Here is a 23,128-nt window from a genome sequence, read left to right on the forward strand (position 1 = left end):
TATCAATGTGCATCATGGTGTATCATGGTGTATCTGTGTATCATGGTGTATCTTGTGTATCTGGTGTATCGTGGTGTATCGTGGTGTATAGCAGTGTATCACAGAGTGTCTGGTGTATCACGGTGTATCACAGTGTATCTGGTGTATCACGGTGTATCACAGTGTATCTGGTGTATCACGGTGTATCACGGTGTATCATGGTGTATCTGGTGTATCTGGTATATCATGGTGTATCGTAGTGTATTGCAGTGTATCATGGTGTATCATGGTGTATCGCTCTGCACAGCCAACGGCAGCGTGACCTAGAAACTTGCCCTGCACAGCCATCCGCAGCGTGACCAAGACATTTGCTCTGCACAGCCATCCGCAGCGTGACCAAGACATTTGCTCTGCACAGCCATCCGCAGCGTGACCAAGAGACTTGCTCTGCACAGCCATCCGCAGCGTGACAAAGAGACTTGCTCTGCACAGCCATCTGCAGCGTGACAAAGAGACTTGCTCTGCACAGCCATCCGCAGCGTGACCAAGACATTTGCTCTGCACAGCCATCCGCAGCGTGACCAAGAGACTTGCTCTGCACAGACAACTGCAGCGACCTACCCGACTGGACAACTGCCCCCTTGACCGAGAATATCGATGAGAAATCGTATCAAAATGTTGGTTGTAAATTGCCTGTTTAGCCCACCATCACCGATCCAGTTTTACATTGTCCAATAAAGAAAGTTTCTAGTGCTCTTTTTCATTGTTACTGAGCGCCTAACATCATTACTTTATGTCTAGGAACCACTTAATCATCTATCGCGTCTGGAAGGTCGGCTGGACGTAAATAAACTATCCGCTCACGTCGAGAAAAAGCAGCTTATATTTTAAATCCACATTACCCAATCATTGAAATTCATGTGTCCATTTTGGAAATATTATTTTGGATGGATTCTAGTATGTTTTTGCCAATAAGACACCATGTTTATTGTAAAAAGAACGGAAGGAGAGTTAATTAATTTCTTGTTGCTGAGACATTGGGGAGATAGGACAGAAGATGTGATCATTTCTTCGTCCTAAAGAATTAATTTTATAACCAGCATTGAACAGAATTTTCAAAATACATGTGTATTCTAAAATTTAACATTGATTCCATGAAACCATAAGGCCTCTTGACAATGTGATCAAGTGACTTGAAATGTGTGTTGAACAGGTGTTGAAGTGACTTGAAGTATGTGTTGAAGTGACTTGAAAAATGTTTTGAAATGTGTGTTGAAGTGACCTGAAATGTGTGATGAAATATGTGTTGAAGTGATTTGAAATATTGGATGAAAATGTGTTGAAATGTGTTTTGAAGTGACTTGAAACATTTTTTAAATGTGTGTTGAAGTGACTTGAAATATGTGATGAAAAATGTGTTGAAATGTGTTTTGAAGTGATTTGAAATATGTGTGAAATGTGTGTTGAAATGTCTTGAAAACTGTTTTGAAATATGTGTTGAAGTGTCTTGAAAACTGTTTTGAAAAATGTGTTGAAATGTGTTTTGAAGTGACTTGAAAAATGTTTTGAAAAGTGTGTTGAAGTGACTTGAAATATGTGATGGAATATGTATTGAAGTGCCTTGAAAAATGTCTTGAAATGTTTGTTGAAATACTTGAATATGTGATGAAATGTGTGTTTAAATGAGTGTTGAAGTGGCTTGAAATATGTGATGAAATGTGTGTTGAAGTGACTTGAGAAATGTTTTGAAATGTGAATTCAAGTATGTAACAAAGTGTGTTTTATTTTTTATGTTTAAATGTGTGATAAAGTATGTGTTTTGTTTTCAGTATATGTCTTTAGTCACTGTCTCCTGCCTCAACCCCAACGTCTCAACCAGAGGACCCACCAATCAAAACATATATTAAAATCGAATATGCTATTTCTGGAAAGATTTTTATAACATCAGAGTGACATACGACTCTTGGTTCATGGTATAGATGTGGCTGGCAATATTTCCCACCTTCATGCAGCTGTGACAAGAGTGATAGATTTCAACATATTTTCTTGTCTTATAGTTTAGTAACCGTTCTTTTGTTGTTGTTTTTGTTTCTTCCCAAACCGTTTTGTTTTGGGTTTTTTGGCTGAACAGATAATTTGCCCTTGCGTGTGTTTGTGACGGATGCCACCCCTGGAACAGTATACGCCCTGGAACAATATTCACCCTGGGACAGTATACGCCCTGGAACAGTATACGCCCTGGAACAGTATATGCCCTAGAACAGTATTCGCTCTGGGACAGTATACGCCCTGGAACAGTATACGCCCTGGGACAGCATACGCCCTGGGACAGCATACGCCCTGGAAAAGTAAACGCCATGGAACAGAATACGCCCTGGGAGAGTATACACCCCGGAACAATATACATCCGTATAGTGGCGAAGATTTGGTTTCATCCCTGGAAGTGATAACAAATGATACAGATTTCATGGAAAGGTTTTCTCGCTTGACTTGGAAGCAGCAGAGCTAGTTCAAAATTAGCACATCCGTTTTAGTTTAAACTGAGTCACTGCCTGGTATTGCGTCACTGCCTGGTTTGTTCCTCCGCCGTACGGCAGGAGTGTTACCGTACCAACACTTTGTGTAAAGTGAGTGAGTGGCTCCCGGTGGGGCAGAGCATCCTTGCCCCTTTACCAACTCCTGCAGTCATCATTCATACAAGTTGAACCACTAGTTTTGTCCACGTTGTGTCGACGTTGTATGTGTACGTGACCCGACAGTGTGATCTCCAGATATAACTACTCCTCACATGCTGTACCGAGCCATGTGACAACTACCTGGTTAGTGTACATGCAACCATGACTACTACTGACGTAGCCTCGCCATGGACTCCGGACACCTTCCATTCAGTCTAGGAAATAATCCGTGATTGTCGAGGTCTCACTGGTTGTTGTGTAACTATTTGTGGGGAAATGTTAGACAAAGGATTACATATCAGCTGGCGTGGCGGAATGAATGATGTCTGGAAACTGTGCCGTGTTCATCTCGAGGGGCAGATTATTCAGGAGTAGAGTTAGTACCTATAAAGCATATACTGCCATTTAAATAAATGTTAAGGACACTTGTTCATTTGTAACGCCACGACCAATCTATGGTTTTAGTATAAGGGAAGAGTCCTACAACTCGCCAGTCAGGCTGAAGATTCTGCAAACTTGGTGTTTCTGACTATGTAGGTATTAGTGTTAATATCTGTACCATTCTGTAGGCATAGTCCTCCACAGAAAGGAAAATAGAAGCATGTGGACCTGGAAGAAATCTAATGTTGTTCGAGAAGATCGTTGTTTATAAACGTTGCTTTGTCCTGACACCACGTTACGTTCGTGTGGTTGTTTGGTGAACTACTGGCGAGAGACGACCGACTGATACGATCAGTCAACACGACTTTACTGACAGAACAGACTTATACATTTATAGGCCAGTGCGCATGTCACCTGGCGATAGTGCTAGCCTGCAACTAATTATACAATCATTGCAGCCAACACACTCCTTATGTGCCCGTTTGGGTGGGTCGTTATTGCAATTATAACACAATCTGTTTTTTCTGTAAAAACGTAAAACTGTGAAAAGCAACGTGAATGTTTCCCCAATGTGGTCCTGTTGACGTCCATGATATGCCCTGTGCGTGTACTTCATTGCCTGGGTCTGGTTACTCGAGACAAGAATCTCACTTCATCCGTCGTCTGACATCTGCCTGCAACACAAGACTTTTCATGAAATCCTCATTCAGACCATACCCTCCCATCAACAGTCAGTGAAGCAATGGTAGGTAGATGTGCCTGGCAATACCCCACAGAAACATCTTCTTTCAGGATGAATGTCATCTTTGATAAAAGCATCCCCTTGAGTAGGTCTGATGGCTTGTATCAGCACGGGGCATCTTGGCTCTCAGTCAGTGAAGAACAGAAGGGCAAGATAGAAAGTGGACAGATCCTGAATGGACGACTGACGACTTATCGGATGGAGACATCTGTGTTTACAAAACCTTTGTGTGTAGAGATAGTGGAACCGAAGCTTACATGCGTCTATATAAATGTGCTACATCGTCGCTCAGTCGATATCGGATTCACTGTTTTCCTCTGTATCTTGGGATCGAAATATGTTTTAACTTGTCCTGAAGGCTTGGGCGAGATTGCTCATATATATTTAGCTTTATGATACCCAGGGCGAATGCAGCATTCCTAGATTATTACATTGCACAGGGTGACTAATTGGTCATGCCATACTTCCCTTGGGCAATACGGTTGGCGTGGAGAACTATGTTCCAACACAAAGCAGCAAGTTACGCGAACAATGCGTCAGAACCAAAGAATTCCTACAGTCAGAAGTAACTATCCCGGAAGTAGACATCGATACCAATAATTAATGACATATACATAAGCGACAATGTCCATGATGATAAGAAATCTCGACTAAAAGAAGAATCCAGTGCACGTATGTGTTTGTGTGTGTGTATGTGTCCGCCGAATAGTGAAGATACTGTGTGTTTGTGCTTGTGTCCGCCAAATAGTGAAGATACTGTGTGTTTGTGTTAGTGTCTGCCAAATAGTGAAGATACTGTGTGTTTGTGCTTGTGTCCGCCAAATAGTGAAGATACTGTGTGTTTGTGTTTGTGTCCGCCAAATAGTGAAGATACTGTGTGTTTGTGTTTGTGTCCGCCAAATAGTGAAGATACTGTGTGTTTGTGCTTGTGTCCGCCAAATAGTGAAGATACTGTGTGTTTGTGTGTGTGTTTGTGTCCGCCAAATAGTGAAGATACTGTGTGTTTGTGCTTGTGTCCGCCAAATAGTGAAGATACTGTGTGTTTGTGCTTGTGTCCGCCAAATAGTGAAGATACTGTGTGTTTGTGTTAGTGTCTGCCAAATAGTGAAGATACTGTGTGTTTGTGCTTGTGTCCGCCAAATAGTGAAGATACTGTGTGTTTGTGTGTGTGTTTGTGTCCGCCAAATAGTGAAGATACTGTGTGTTTGTGCTTGTGTCCGCCAAATAGTGAAGATACTGTGTGTTTGTGTTAGTGTCTGCCAAATAGTGAAGATACTGTGTGTTTGTGTCCGCCAAATAGTGAAGATACTGTGTGTTTGTGTTTGTGTCCGCCAAATAGTGAAGATACTATGTGTTCAAGTACTGTACTATGTGAAGATACTATGTGTTCAAGTACTGTACTATGCATCGTGTCCTTCCCCGAGATTGGCATCCGTCATAAACTCATACATAGACTCGTCAAATGGTCACCTTAATATAAAAACAACAGGAACGTATGGTACAAATGAACATGGGACATAATGTGTCCCGCACATGGAGATGTGTCCTCAAATCTCTGGTGAATGTATATGCTAGATTGAACTTCCAACATGACATGTAAACACTAAAGGCTGGTCCTGTTGGAATATAATGACCCAAATAACGGGGAAATGAGATTATAGAAGTATCTAAGGCTTCAATTAAACTTCTCGTTTAGTTCCGCGTGGTTGTAAGTGTCTGACCGCGCGTAGAGCAACTACATGTCCCCCCGATACACACGGTTGATTTAACGCTGTACAGCGAGACAGAGGGAATGTTTCTTGTTTCCACTGATTCACCGATCCACGTCGACACCAGTCTCGAGAAATCAGTAGTCCCCTGCAGACGGAATCAGCCGACTGATTGCTTGGCCAGAAATAATCTATATTTTGTTAGTTTACTTCTGTCCCTATCCCCCTGTGTGTTTCACGAGTGCCCGCGGAATTCAGACAATTTAACCACCAGTTATGCCCCCGAAAGCCACCGGTACCCTTCATTAAATCTACATCAGTCCATTTTCCTCACTCAGATTTCAATAAAGCCCTGATGAGTAAATGCACATGTCCACTATGCCACAAAAACATCTCCAGCCATAACAACATACGGTATTTGATAAACGCTTAACTCAGAGTGTGTTTGATCTCCCATATGTGCACGGAGGACATCCATAAACAGCTCTCCTGGAGGAGTTCCGAGCCAGGAGTTAGCCCCAGTTGTCTGTAGGAGGGCGCTGGAGACTACCCTGTAATAATGCCGTGACACCACGAGGGTCATTCACGTGCGAGAGAAGCAGAAAAAGGCGGAAGTTGTCAGACTGTTCTTAGCTTGTTGGTCCTGACCTTATGTATTGAACTTCCAGGTGGCTCTGACTCCCGTGTATTGACGGCACTTGATTTTGAGTACCGTCAAAAAGAAGCCGGAAACGTCATACGCGGTCGGCACGACGGTTACGTGAGAGGACCTTGCTACAATGACGATGTGTGTTCCCCCAGGACGACCAGAACAAAGCACGTCACGTTTGTCCACCAACATTTGTCGACAAAACACCGACAGCACAGTTGGACTCTAGAACTAATCTACTTGGATTTCCGGTCTAGACAGAGATTTGGTCACAACAGAAGGATGGCATCTTCAAAGATTTGGAAGACATCCAGAGGTATTCGAAGACTTTATTGGAAAGGGATCCCTTGTGGGTATTTCTACATAGAGACTGAATCAGATTCATAGCGGAATAGGAAATAGTCAATTCATATGAATATAACCTTGAAATATAAACAGAACTTTATCCACGCTTCAGGTTGGAAGCCTGCCATTATTTCTGTTATCAAGCTGTACTGGTCGTACACTAGGACTCCATCCGCAGCCATAGCTGACATAATGACAGAACCACCTAATGATTACAACACAAATGAGGGTTATAGCATAGAGTATATTGTTTACTTTATGGACAACAACATCTTGTATATAGCATAGAGTATATTGTTTACTTTATGGACAACAACATCTGGTATATAGCATAGAGTATATTGTTTACTTTATGGACAACAACATCTTGTATATAGCAGAGAGTATATTGTTTACTTTTTGGACAACAACAGCTGGTATATAGCATAGAGTATATTGTTTACTTTATGGACAACAACATCTTGTATATAGCATAGAGTATATTGTTTACTTTATGGACAAAAACACCTTGTATATAGCATAGAGTATATTGTTTACTTTATGGACAACAATATCTGGTATATAGCATAGAGTATATTGTTTACTTTATGGACAACAACATCTTGTATATAGCATAGAGTATATTGTTTACTTTATGGACAACAACATCTTGTATATAGCATAGAGTATATTGTTTACTTTATGGACAACAACATCTTGTATATAGCATAGAGTATATTGTTTACTTTATGGACAACAACATCTTTTATATAGCATAGAGTATATTGTTTACTTTATGGACAACAACATCTTGTATATAGCATAGAGTATATTGTTTACTTTATGGACAACAACATCTTGTATATAGCATAGAGTATATTGTTTACTTTATGGACAACAACATCTTGTATATAGCATAGAGTATATTGTTTACTTTATGGACAACAATATCTGGTATATAGCATAGAGTATATTGTTTACTTTATGGACAACAACATCTTGTATATAGCATAGAGTATATTATTTACTTTATGGGCAACAACATCTTGTATATAGCATAGAGTATATTGTTTACTTTATGGACAACAACATCTGGTATATAGCACAGAGTATATTGTTTACTTTATGGACAACAACATCTGGTATATAGCATAGAGTATATTGTTTACTTTATGGACAACAACATCTTGTATATAGCATAGAGTATATTGTTTACTTTATGGACAACAACATCTTGTATATAGCATAGAGTATATTCTTTACTTTATGGACAACAATATCTGGTATATAGCATAGAGTATATTGTTTACTTTATGGACAACAACATCTTGGATATAGCATAGAGTATATTGTTTACTTTATGGACAACAACATCTTGGATATAGCATAGCGTATATTGTTTACTTTATGGACAACAACATCTTGTATATAGCATAGAGTATATTGTTTACTTTTATGGACAACAATATCTGGTATATAGCATAGAGTATATTGTTTACTTTATGGACAACAACATCTTGTATATAGCATAGAGTATATTGTTTACTTTATGGACAACAACATCTGGTATATAGCATAGAGTATATTGTTTACTTTATGGACAACAACATCTGGTATATAGCATAGAGTACATTGCTTACCTTATGGACAACAACATCTTGTATATAGCATAGAGTATATTGTTTACTTTATGGACAACAACATCTTGTATATAGCATAGAGTATATTGTTTACTTTATGGACAACAACATCTTGTATATAGCATAGAGTATATTGTTTACTTTATGGACAACAATATCTTGTATATAGCATAGAGTATATTGTTTACTTTATGGACAACAACATCTGCTATATAGCATAGAGTATATTGTTTACTTTATGGACAACAACATCTGGTATATAGCATAGAGTATATTATTTACTTTATGGACAACAACATCTTGTATATAGCATAGAGTATATTGTTAACTTTATGGACAACAACATCTGGTATATAGCATAGAGTATATTGTTTATTTTATGGACAACAACATCTGGTATATAGCATAGAGTATATTGTTTACTTTATGGACAACAACATCTGCTATATAGCATAGAGTATATTGTTAACTTTATGGACAACAACATCTGGTATATAGCATAGAGTACATTGCTTACCTTATGGACAACAAAATCTTGTATATAGCATAGAGTATATTGTTTACTTTATGGACAACAACATCTGGTATATAGCATAGAGTTTATTGTTTACTTTATGGACAACAACATCTTGTATATAGCATAGAGTATATTGTTTATTTTATGGACAACAACATCTGGTATATAGCATAGAGTATATTGTTTACTTTATGGACAACAATATCTTGTATATAGCACAGAGTATATTGTTTACTTTATGGACAACAATATCTGGTATATAGCACAGAGTATATTGTTTACTTTATGGACAACAACATCTGGTATATAGCATAGAGTATATTCTTTACTTTATGGACAACAATATCTGGTATATAGCATAGAGTATATTGTTTACTTTATGGACAACAACATCTTGTATATAGCATAGAGTACATTGCTTACTTTATGGACAACAACATCTGGTATATAGCATAGAGTATATGGTTTACTTTATGGACAACAACATCTTGTATATAGCATAGAGTATATTGTTTACTTTATGGACAACAACATCTTTTATATAGCATAGAGTATATTGTTTACTTTATGGACAACAACATCTTGTATATAGCATAGAGTATATTGTTTACTTTATGGACAACAACATCTGGTATATAGCATAGAGTATATTGTTTATTTTATGGACAACAACATCTGGTATATACCATAGAGTATATTGTTTACTTTATGGACAACAACATCTGGTATATAGCATAGAGTTTATTGTTTACTTTATGGACAACAACATCTTGTATATAGCATAGAGTATATTGTTTATTTTATGGACAACAACATCTTGTATATAGCATAGAGTATATTGTTTACTTTATGGACAACAACATCTTGTATATAGCACAGAGTATATTGTTTACTTTATGGACAACAATATCTGGTATATAGCACAGAGTATATTGTTTACTTTATGGACAACAACATCTGGTATATAGCATAGAGTATATTCTTTACTTTATGGACAACAATATCTGGTATATAGCATAGAGTATATTGTTTACTTTATGGACAACAACATCTTGTATATAGCATAGAGTACATTGCTTACTTTATGGACAACAACATCTTGTATATAGCATAGAGTATATTGTTAACTTTATGGACAACAACATCTTGTATATAGCATAGAGTATATTGTTTACTTTATGGACAACAACATCTGGTATATAGCATAGAGTATATTGTTTACTTTATGGACAACAACATCTTGTATATAGCATAGAGTATATTGTTTACTTTATGGACAACAACATCTTGTATATAGCATAGAGTATATTGTTTACTTTATGGACAACAACATCTTGTATATAGCATAGAGTATATTGTTTACTTTATGGACAACAACATCTTGTATATAGCATAGAGTATATTCTTTACTTTATGACAACAATATCTTGTATATAGCATAGAGTATATTGTTTACTTTATGGACAACAACATCTGGTATATAGCATAGAGTATATTGTTTACTTTATGGACAACAATATCTTGTATATAGCATAGAGTATATTGTTTACTTTATGGACAACAACATCTTGTATATAGCAGAGAGCATATTGTTTACTTTATAGACAACAACATCTGGTATATAGCATAGAGTATATTGTTTACTTTATGGACAACAACATCTGGTATATAGCATAGAGTATATTGTTTACTTTATGGACAACAACATCTTGTATATAGCATAGAGTACATTGCTTACTTTATGGACAACAACATCTTGTATATACCATACAACAACATCTTGTATATAGCATAGAGTATATTGTTTACTTTATGGACAACAACATCTGGTATATAGCATAGAGTATATTGCTTACTTTTTGGACAACAATATCTGGTATATAGCATAGAGTATATTGTTTACTTTATGGACAACAACATCTTGTATATAGCATAGAGTACATTGCTTACTTTATGGACAACAACATCTTGTATATAGCATAGAGTATATTGTTTATTTTACGGACAACAACATCTTGTATATAGCATAGAGTATATTGTTTGTGTGTTGTAGGTTGGAAGACAAGAGTGAGTCAGGGACTGGGTGTGTATTGTAGGGTGGAAGACTAGAGTCAGTCAGGGACTGATTGTGTATTGTAGGATGGAAGACAAGAGTCAGTCAGGGGCTGATTGTGTATTGAAGGGTGGAAGACTAGAGTCAGTCAGGGGCTGATTGTGTATTGAAGGGTGGAAGACAAGAGTCAGTGAGGGACTGGTTGTGTATTGTAGGATGGAAGACAAGAGTCAGTCAGGGGCTGATTGTGTATTGAAGGGTGGAAGACTAGAGTCAGTCAGGGGCTGATTGTGTATTGAAGGGTGGAAAACAAGAGTCAGTCAGGGGCTGATTGTGTATTGTAGGATGGAAGACAAGAGTCAGTCAGGGACTGGTTGTGTATTGTAGGGTGGAAGACAAGAGTCAGTCAGGGCCTGATTGTGTATTGAAGGGTGGAAGACAAGAGTCAGTCAGGGCCTGATTGTGTATTGAAGGGTGGAAGACAAGAGTCAGTCAGGGGCTGATTGTGTATTGAAGGGTGGAAGACTAGAGTTAGGCAGGGGCTGGTTGTGTATTGAAGGGTGGAAGACAAGAGTCAGTCAGGGGTTGGTTATGTATTGTAGGATGGAAAATAAGAGTCAGTCAGGGACTGGTTGTGTATTGTAGGGTGGAAGACAAGAGTCAGTCAGGGGCTGATTGTGTATTGAAGGTTGGAAGACAAGAGTCAGTCAGGGGCTGATTGTGTATTGAAGGGTGGAAGACTAGAGTTAGGCAGGGGCTGATTGTGTATTGAAGGGTGGAATACAAGAGTCAGCCAGGGGCTGATTGTGTATTGTAGGATGGAAAACAAGAGTCAGTCAGGGACTGGTTGTGTATTGTAGGGTGGAAGACAAGAGTCAGTCAGGGGCTGGTTGTGTATTGTAGGATGGAAGACAAGAGTCAGTCAGGGGCTGATTGTGTATTGTAGGGTGGAAGACAAGAGTGAGTCAGGGGCTGATTGTGTATTGAAGGGTGGAAGACAAGAGTCAGTCAGGGGCTGATTGTGTATTGAAGGGTGGAAGACTAGAGTTAGGCAGGGGCTGGTTGTGTATTGAAGGGTGGAAGACAAGAGTCAGTCAGGGGCTGATTGTGTATTGAAGGGTGGAAGACTAGAGTTAGGCAGGGGCTGGTTGTGTATTGAAGGGTGGAAGACAAGAGTCAGTCAGGGGCTGATTGTGTATTGAAGGGTGAGAAAGACTAGAGTTAGGCAGGGGCTGGTTGTGTATTGAAGGGTGGAAGACAAGAGTCAGTCAGGGGCTGGTTATGTATTGAAGGGTGGAAGACAAGAGTGAGTCAGGGGCTGATTGTGTATTGAAGGGTGGAAGACAAGAGTCAGTCAGGGGGCTGATTGTGTATTGAAGGGTGGAAGACAAGAGTCAGTCAGGGGCTGATTGTGTATTGAAGGGTGGAAGACAAGAGTCAGTCAGGGGCTGATTGTGTATTGAAGGGTGGAAGACTAGAGTCAGGCAGGGGCTGGTTGTGTATTGAAGGGTGGAAGACAAGAGTCAGTCAGGGGTTGGTTGTGTATTGTAGGGTGGAAGATAAGGGGTCAGTCAGGGACTGGTTGTGTATTGTGGGATGGAAGACAAGAGTCAGTCAGGGGCTGGTTGTGTATTGTAGGGTGGAAGATAGAGGTCAGTCAGGGACTGGTTGTGTATTGTGGGATGGAAGACAAGAGTCAGTCAGGGGCTGGTTGTGTATTGTAGAATTGGAAGACAAGAAGTCAGTCAGGGGGCTGATTGTGTATTGTAGGGTGGAAGATAGGGGTCAGTCAGGGACTGGTTGTGTATTGTGGGATGGAAGACAAGAGTCAGTCAGGGGCTGGTTGTGTATTGAAGGGTGGAAGACAAGAGTCAGTCAGGGGTTGATTGTGTATTGTAGGGTGGAAGACAAGTCAGTCAGGGGCCTGATTGTGTATTGTAGGGTGGAAGACAAAGAGTCAGTCAGGGGCTGGTTTGTGTATTGAAGGGTGGAAGAGAAGAGTGAGTCAGGGGCTGATTGTGTATTGAAGGGTGGAAGACAAGAGTCAGTCAGGGCTGATTGTGTATTGAAGGGTGGAAGACAAGAGTCAGTCAGGGGCTGATTGTGTATTGAAGGGTGGAAGACAAGAGTCAGTCAGGGGCTGATTGTGTATTGAAGGGTGGAAGACTAGAGTTAGGCAGGGGCTGGTTGTGTATTGTAGGGTGGAAGACAAGAGTCAGTCAGGGGTTGGTTGTGTATTGTAGGGTGGAAGATAGGGGTCAGTCAGGGACTGGTTGTGTATTGTGGGATGGAAGACAAGAGTCAGTCAGGGGCTGGTTGTGTATTGTAGGGTGGAAGATAGGGGTCAGTCAGGGACTGGTTGTGTATTGTGGGATGGAAGACAAGAGTCAGTCAGGGGCTGGTTGTGTATTGTAGGGTGGAAGACAAGAGTCAGTCAGGGGCTGATTGTGTATTGAAGGGTGGAAGATAGGGGTCAGTCAGGGACTGGTTGTGTATTGTGGGATGGAAGACAAGAGTCAGTCAGGGGCTGATTGTGTATTGAAGGGTGGAAGACAAGAGTCAGTCAGGGGCTGATTGTGTATTGTAGGGTGGAAGACAAGTCAGTCAGGGCCTGATTGTGTATTGAAGGGTGGAAGACAAGAGTCAGTCAGGGGCTGATTGTGTATTGAAGGGTGGAAGACAAGAGTCAGTCAGGGGCTGATTGTGTATTGAAGGGTGGAAGACAAGAGTCAGTCAGGGGCTGATTGTGTATTGAAGGGTGGAAGACAAGAGTCAGTCAGGGGCTGATTGTGTATTGAAGGGTGGAAGACAAGAGTCAGTCAGGGGCTGATTGTGTATTGAAGGGTGGAAGACAAGAGTCAGTCAGGGGCTGATTGTGTATTGAAGGGTGGAAGACAAGAGTCAGTCAGGGGCTGATTGTGTATTGAAGGGTGGAAGACAAGAGTCAGTCAGGGGCTGATTGTGTATTGTAGGGTGGAAGACAAGAGTCAGTCAGGGGCTGATTGTGTATTGAAGGGTGGAAGACAAGAGTCAGTCAGGGGCTGATTGTGTATTGAAGGGTGGAAGACAAGAGTCAGTCAGGGCCTGATTGTGTATTGAAGGGTGGAAGACAAGAGTCAGTCAGGGCTGATTGTGTATTGAAGGGTGGAAGACAAGAGTCAGTCAGGGGCTGATTGTGTATTGAAGGGTGGAAGACAAGAGTCAGTCAGGGGCTGATTGTGTATTGAAGGGTGGAAGACAAGAGTCAGTCAGGGGCTGATTGTGTATTGAAGGGTGGAAGACAAGAGTCAGTCAGGGGCTGGTTATGTATTATTAGTTCGGTCAGTGGAAGAGAGTAGGTAACAGAATGGATATGGTTCTTGAAAGGTTTCAAATATCGGTATACTTGAAGCTTAAGTTGAACTTCTTGGACAAATTACCTTGTCATTTAGCTTTGAATATGCTAAATAATAGTTTTGTGATGGATAAATACTCGTTTCCCATTATCCCAATTTCTGAGACACTAAAACTGTTTGCTTCAATTAATGCTGTGGAATGTTGTAGGGGAAACCGACCTGAATTCTACTTGGTGTTAGCGTGGTGTGTTCAGATTGAACTGCCTCATTTGCAAACAATGACATGTTAGATAGTGTTCTAAGGCCAACAGTGATAGGTCAGATAGTTTTCAATGGCCAGCAATGATTGGTCATGTTGTGTTCAATACAAATAATGCTTCATATGATGCCACAATTCTCTTTCTGAAGGATTGTTCTGTAGAACTATCGATGCGTTGCTTTTCAAATGTGATTTGACTGTATCCCTACGTGTTAAAATACCGACTGACACACAGTCAGTCCCAATGCGATCATGACTCAAAGCAATGATTAAAGAAGATGCAATAAACTTGAGTTTTTCATTTAATAAACACCGGATCATGTCATGTGTGATGAAGTCGCAATGCTTAGGATTTTTCTACGTCGCATGAGAATTAAGATTGTCTTGTGTAATCTTGTTTAGATGACCATTACGTTTTTGCTTGAGACATTTCCCCAGTACACGACGCGTTATTCCCTAATCATATTGCTTGTCTATAGCATTTTACAGTCACTACGTAAAGCTTTCTTCACAGTAAAGGGAACCAAAAAGCTTTTATCACTAAAAGTAATGGCGGAAACATCTTCTGTTACAGAAACACACATACAAGAGTAGGTCTGCTGGTACTGACCCTCCTGTTCCACGTGAGTTTGTGAGTCAAAACAGGCCACATCGACACCTTTCTAGTTCAGACCTCTCTGAGGATGGCGGAGCTTGGACGTGAAACCATCAGGGAGTATGAATAAATCCAGGGGTACTGAGCCCGACAGGTTCGCAGAGTCGCCCAGAATTACATCCAAAAGGAATAGGGATGTAAGCACCGTACCAAACTTGACATGTAATTACAACATCACCTCGAGTTCCAGCACCTCATCGAATCATACATGTAATAACATCACCTCGAGTTGCAGCACCTCATCGAATATACATGTAATAACAACATCACCTCGAGCTCCAGCACCTCATCGAATATACATGTAATAACAACATCACCTCGATTTGCAGCACCTCATCGAATATACATGTAATAACAGCATCACCTCGAGTTGCAGCACCTCATCGAATATACATGTAATAACAACATCACCTCGAGTTGCAGCACCTCATCGAATATACATGTAATAACAACATCACCTCGAGTTGCAGCACCTCATCGAATATACATGTAATAACAACATCACCTCGAGTTGCAGCACCTCATCGAATATACATGTAATAACAACATCACCTCGAGTTGCAGCACCTCATCGAATATATATGTAATAACAAGATCACCTTGATTAAAGCACCAAATCATAATTTACATGACACAATTCCTCGGGGTACAAAACTTTTGTTATGAGGCAGTGTTATACCTTGTGCAACAGTGTAGCTATTTATTAGGGGCGGGGCTATAGAATAATCTGTAAATGACTACAAAAACGTTATTCCAAAATCATGTGTCTGAGAGAGGCGAGCTAACTATTGCCTCTCGCCTCATATTACATCAAGTTACTAGGCGACCATCATTGCGTTATGATCATATACCCTATCTCAGCCTAGAGGTACTGTTGCTGAGGGGAATATTACCATCATTGTGCCTTATGATCATATACCCTACCTCGGCCTAGAGGTACTGTTGCTGAGGGGAATATTACCATCATTGTGCGTTATGATCATATACCTTGCCTCGGCCTATAGGTACTGTTGCTGAGGGGAATATTACCATCATTGTGCCTTATGATCTTATACCTTGCCTCGGCCTATAGGTGCTATTGCTGGGGGGAATATTACCATCATTGTGCGTTATGATCATATACCCCTCGGCCCTCGGCCTATGATCATATACCTTGCCTCGGCCTATAGGTACTGTTGCTGAGGGGAATATTACCATCATTGTGCGTTATGATCTTATACCTTGCCTCGGCCTATAGGTACTGTTGCTGGGGGAATATTACCATCATTGTGCCTTATGATCATATACCTTGCCTCGGCCTATAGGTACTGTTGCTGAGGGGAATATTACCATCATTGTGCGTTATGATCATATACCCTATCTGTTATGATCATAGCCTAGCCTATAGGTACTGTTGCTGGGGAATATTACCATCATTGCCTTATGATCATATACCTTGCCTCGGCCTATAGGTACTATTGCTGGGGGGAATATTACCATCATTGTGCGTTATGATCATATACCCTGCCTCGGCCTATAGGTACTGTTGCTGGGGGGAATATTACCATCATTGCCTTATGATCATATACCTTGCCTCGGCCTATAGGTACTATTGCTGGGGGGAATATTACCATCATTGCCTTATGATCATATACCTTGCCTCGGCCTATAGGTACTGTTGCTGGGGAATATTACCATCATTGCCTTATGATCATATACCTTGCCTCGGCCTATAGGTACTGTTGCAGAGGGGAATATTACCATCATTGCCTTATGATCATATACCCTACCTCGCCCTATAGGTACTGTTGCTGGATTTTACCATCATTGTCTGTATTGCTATAATAACTGCACTTATAATATGATACTGTATTAATGTCTACTTCTACTCTATATATTGTTCTGCCATAGTGATACCTTTGTATTGACTTCAGCTTGGGAATCAACACGGAACCGCTTGTACACTATCCTGCATATAATGCCAACATTTGTCAAGGAAGATTTGGGCGATATACCCTTGGAAGCCCTTCTTGCCAGTCAAATGAAGTTATATACGAATACAAATCAATGTAGTACACGGCGATCTTCATTCATTCAACAAGTACATTGCTGGTATAATTCATAATATTTTGTGCACTGAATGGATATAGCAAAGTATTTTATAGTACACTGGCATATTGACATTAATTGTGGGTTATACAAGTCCCACATTGCTATGATGACTGAGCTTGTGGTGGATGACTGCATGTTGACGAGTTCGTATTCTACTGTTTACTTCTAGTGCCGGAAGCTTTCTTTACGTAGATACAACTCACTCTTAACGATATGTGCATAAAACAGCATTCTTTACGTAGATCCAACTCACTCTAATGATATGTGCATAAAACAGCTTTCTTTACGTAGATACAACTCACTCTTAATGATATATGCATGGAACAGCTTTCTTTACGTAGATACAACTCACTCTTAACGATATGTGCATAGAACAGCATTCTTTACGTAGATCCAACTCACTCTAATGATATGTGCATAGAACAGCTTTCTTTACGTAGATACAACTCACTCTAATGATATGTGCATAGAACAGCTTTCTTTACGTGGATACAACTCACTCTTAACGATATGTGCATAGAACAGCTTTCTTTACGTAGACACTGACGGGGTATAACACACACTGTCGTATTACCCAGGCAGAACACCGACAAGTGTTATAAGTCTAACCGACTGTCACGTCTAACGTTATGTCAATCGTTAACATGACGATTGCTGTAGAACAGTAAGTCAACATCAGCCGTGTGTTTCAGGCACACCTCCACATAGTGTGGCATTCTCTTGGAGTATTCGTGGTTTTCGTCAATATCGTCTATCTGGAAATACATCACATAAAGTTACATATTGGAAGATAAGAAATAGCTAATTCTATGTCATATTACGACAATACACCATTGACATGGCTACTCTAGTTCAGCGAGGATTTCAGAATTCAGCAATCAATCTACATCATACATCCTACTAACTACCAAAGAGTTAGTGTCCGTATTTCATCAAAGGTTACAGCGATGTACAGTATGTTATGTACTGTCCTTTTTCTGCTGTATGAAGTGATTTCGATCCAAATTACTGAACACGTCAGTTAATCCCATATCGATTCAGATCTTCAACGATGAATAAATCATATAGACTGATATAAGCTTGTGTATCCATACTCTGCTGTACAAACAAACAAATGTGTGGTAAATATCTCGAAGTGATAAGACCGCATCTTTCATCCGACTTCAGTCTGTCCACTTCCATATGCTTCAGCGTGACTGGGACGGTGTGCCGATACAAGCCATCAGACCTGAAAGAAGGTGTTTCTGTGTGGTATTGCCAGGCACATCTACCTACCATTGCTTCACTGACTGTTGATGGGAGGGTATGGTCTGAATGAGGATTTCATGAAAAGTCTTGTGTTGCAGGCAGATGTCAGACGACGGATGAAGTTAGATTCTTATCTCGAGTAACCAGACACAGGGAATGAAGAACACACACAGGGCATATCATGGACGTCAACCGGGCCATCTCAGGATAGTCTAAACACCTTTTGGGTGGTTCTGTCGAAACACCTTCTGTATGGTTCTGTCTAAACACCTTCTGGAAGTTTCTGTCTAAACACCTTCTGGATGGTTCTGTCTAAACACCTTCTGGATGGTTCTGACTAAACACCTTCTGTATGGTTCTGTCTAAACACCTTCTGTATGGTTCTGTCTAAACACCTTCAGGAAGGTCCTGTCTAAATACCTTCTGGAACGTTCTGACTAAACACCTTCTGGATGGTTCTGACTAAACACCTTCTGTATGGTTCTGTCTAAACACCTTCAGGAAGGTCCTGTCTAAATACCTTCTGGAAGGTTCTGACTAAACACCTTCTGGATGGTTCTGACTAAACACCTTCTGTATGGTTCTGTCTAAACACTTTCTGTATGGTTCTGTCTAAACACCTTCAGGAAGGTCCTGTCTAAATACCTTCTGGAACGTTCTGACTAAACACCTTCTGTATGGTTCTGTCTAAACACTTTCTGGAACGTTCTTCTGGAACGTTCTGTCTAAAAACACCTTCTAGAACGTTCTGTCTAAACACCTTCTGGAAGGTTCTGTCTAAACACCTTCTGAAGGTTCTGTCTAAACACCTTCTGTAAGGTTCTGTCTAATCACTTTCTGGAAGGTTCTTCTGTAAACACCTTTTGGAAGGTTCTGTCTTAACACCTTCTGGAAGGTTCTGTCTAACCACCTTCTGGAAGGTTCTGTCTAAAAACCTTCTGGAACGTTCTGTCTAAATACCTTCTGGATGGTTCTACCTAACCACCCTGTGGAAGGTTCTGTCTAAACACCTTCTTTGGAACGTTCTGTCTAAACACCTCCTGGATGGTTCTGTCTAGCCCAGCAGAACCCAAGGACAGAAGACACAACCACTGCACCGACTGCCTGGCCACTCTATCGGAACTCCCCGCTGTCTTCAAGCGAGACAACTCTACGTGCAAGTGCGGCACCATCAACCACTGCGTCGGCAGCCAGAAATGCGTTCTGTGCAAAAACTAACCGATAGAAGACTACACACCACAGGATCGATTTCCATTCGAGATTCCTAAGGAAATCCTGATCGACTACTTTCTCTCGAACGTAGAGAACCTGTACGATGACGACTGCCTCTCCTGGGGCCTGCGCTACCAACGCCTCGTCGACGAATTGGCGGCCAATTGTTCATACAGCAAGAAAGAATCGTATCTTCTGGGCAGCTATTGGGACATGCAGATCCGCCACGGGGACGGGGACGGCATACTACCCTTTGACCAACTACAGCGGGTCCAAGGATATGGAAGTGGCAGCCCCTCCGTGCAACGAACACCGAAAAGCTGCAGAAGTTCCGGAAGGAGTCTACACGTCCAAAAGTTTGTCATAGCGAAATACGAAGGGAAGAACCGACTGTTACTGCTACTGGATTCGCCAAATGGAGAAATGATTCCGGTCTACGGCTACAAGATACAAGAAAAGGTTCGAGACGCCGGCGGAATAGAACGCCTATGGTTGGTGGGTGGACCATTTCGGTGCAGGCTCGGCAAAAATCTGCCACTCGCCCATATCGAAAAGGAAAGATGATCGAGAAGTCGAATTGCTGCTGCTCCGAAGACCGAGCAAACAAGTGCTGGACGGAGAAAAAAGGAGCGCCAAAAAGATAGATGTTGTAGATATTGGATGGATCTGTTGGCAGAGCCCAGCTCTAGGGCACAACGCGACTTCTCTAGTGCATGTGGTGGGGTCCATATGTTTTGGAATTTCGTGGACCTGTCTGTGGGCCGGTGTGTAGTGGGCCGGTGGTGTGCTGCTGCTGCGCTTCCAGGTCTTGTAGACGACATTCCAGACAAACACGGCGACTATCAAAAGGAAGGTCCACTTTTGGTTCGAATCTACCGTCTGCACCACCATCTGGATATCCGAACGCGTCTCTTCCTCCTCTTCCTCTTCCTCTTCCTGGAGGAGTTCCAGTCGCTCCATTTGTGTCCGTAGCGTTCAAAGTACCCTTCAAAGATGAAGATGATGATTAGATGAGTGGAACGAGTGAGTGAGTGGGTTTTACGCAGCACTATATGGCGGCGGTCTGTAAGTAGTCGACTCTCGACCAGGCAACCCAGTGATCAACAGCATGAGCATCGACCAACGCACTTGGGATACGATGATATGTGTCAACCAGGTCAGCAATCCTGACCACCCGATCCCATTAGTCGTCTCTTACCACAAGCATGGGTTGCTGAACATCAATTCTAACTCGGATCTTCACGGGTCAGTTTTTGGGAATTGTGTAAACCCGACATGTGTAATTGTAATAGTATATATCTTTCTGTCGAAAGTATTTTGGATTATACTCAAAATCAATTTTCTTAGAATTTAAATGTGCAGCATGTCAACTACTACTCGCCAGTTGTATTGGGTGATCGATATGTTCATCTGGGTATTTAATGTCGGTTGTGAATAGACTATGAGTACGCCACTGATTATTATATGTAAGAGCAATGCCACTTTGAAATCCGAGAGACGAAGAAATGTAATTATAGACTTAGCTCCAACACGCTCACTGCAAGATTTTGGTAATACACACAAATGTCGGACCCCAGTTCCCATCTGACATCACGCAGTCGCCCAGCAACGAAAGCTGGGTCACCTCTGTAAAATGGAGGTCTCATAACTATGGCGTGCTTTCTCGTCTTCGCGCGTCAAGTTGTCGCCTCCCTATAAAGGCTACCAGCGGGCGCCAATGACACAGTCTATATGTCAATCACGCCTCGTGCCCTTTCCTGGGGAGTCTCCAGGAACGGCCCCGTCAACACTCCAGCGCAGATTCGCGACGGATGTTTTCTAGACCCGCATAGAGCTGGGCTTCCTTTCGTGCTAACTTGGGGTGACGCATTTACGGACTCCATCATATCACTGTTCCCGCTGACCATATTCTTAGAGAGACACATTTACCCAGTGCTTCATTGCAAAACAACGGATTGGATGAAAAAGTTCTAAGACGCCGGAAGCAGAAAATGTGGATTCGAGAGTCCCCTGTGTAGTTAATTAGAGGCAACAAAATGCTATGTTGATCATTAAAAAGTGATTCAATGACAGTCAAAACATGGGCGGAAATAACCCATTGCCCGGACGTCCGAGTCCAGTGTTTTTTCTAGTCGGCAAACAAATTTGTATATCACACTGCACCGGTGTCCAGTTGACTTTCCAATGTTAATTATGTTGTTTATTTTAAAAATCAACAAGAAAGCGGGCCGGTCTAGTGGAAAAATTATCAGGGCAAGCGATTTTACATGTGCCACTGTACTGGAGTACACTAGCAATTTTAAAGTTATTTCTACCCTAAAAATATAGTATCGAAACGCTGCATTGTACATCACACTAATGTCACGGACATTCCTTCCCCACTCTCTTTCCTCCATCCCCTCCCCCTCACTTTCCTCCTTCCCTCCACCTCGCCTCTCTCCGTGTAATCTTCTTCAGTTCCCCCTCGCGCTGGACAGAGAAGTTTACTTTACTTTGGGTGAGTTGTGACCTGTCGGATTATGATGGTTAATGATGATAGATGACAAGGTCGGCGTCAGAGTTTCAACATCAGGGTCTAGAGCTGTGTGTAATGGTATTTAAACATGAACAACTTGTCTTGTGCGTAATGCATCGTGTCCCTGAAGACGATGTCGGTGTAGCTGTGTCGTGAATCCGGCATTAATCTACCGCGTGGTGCCGACAGAGAGGAAGACCGTAGGCTGGGTAGGGACTCGGTGTCGTGACCGTTCAGCTGAGCGATAAACTTCGTCAGAGTTTTTATCTCAACTCTCAGCATAAGTAATGTTGGAAGAGTCAGTCACATTGGGTGGTAGCTGCTTTACGCCGACCGACTCAGCTGCATCTTGGTACTGCTATCTCTAAACGCGCAATACACAATAACAACTCCATGTCGACCTCCCCCATCTTTGCAATTGGTTATACCTACCTGGGTTGTCAGGTAATTATACGATGTATTGGCCACACTCGGTTTTACTCATAACTAACTTCTGAAAGCGGATGGAGATGGACCTCCTATGTGTCCCCTCCGATGAAATGTACACCCTCAAGGGATGGGGTGGGTGCACAATTCGAAACAAACAATAACAACCCTGCCATGTGGTCTTTAAGTCGCAATCCCACGAAAACCAACACGGCTCGCTTCTTCAGACTCTTGCCTTACAATAATGTGTACGTTATATTCGATCTTGCAACTATTGGCTTGATCGAGAGTGATGATCACGCCATTTCGCTGGGTGCAATGGCGGATATAAAAGCTTTTTTCCGATCGTGATATAATCTGGATAAGTAAATATATTGAAGGCAAGTGTTCAGGAAGCGATGTTACATTCGTCTTTAGACACCGATCCGAGTTGGATGAGGAATCACATAGACAAACCACTAAGGACAATACAAGTTAATACCAAAAATATCAGACTTCATACTCACTCGGATGTCACGTCAAATGTCACATAAGACAGACCCTTTTACATACAAACTCGCTGTCAGCACTGAAGTGGCAAAATGTTTTCAGTAAAACTACCGGGAACTAAAAATCTACAACTCAAATCAGATGATCGGAACATAATATTATGTCATCCTGTGGAGCCAATAGTGTACAGTGTATTTCTGTTGCGAGAATGTAAGAGAATGATCAAAAT

The sequence above is a fragment of the Haliotis rubra genome, unplaced genomic scaffold (genome assembly GCF_003918875.1).
Source record: "Haliotis rubra isolate DU_JTF1 unplaced genomic scaffold, ASM391887v1 Scf1026, whole genome shotgun sequence".
In the NCBI taxonomy this organism is placed as follows: domain Eukaryota; kingdom Metazoa; phylum Mollusca; class Gastropoda; order Lepetellida; family Haliotidae; genus Haliotis; species Haliotis rubra.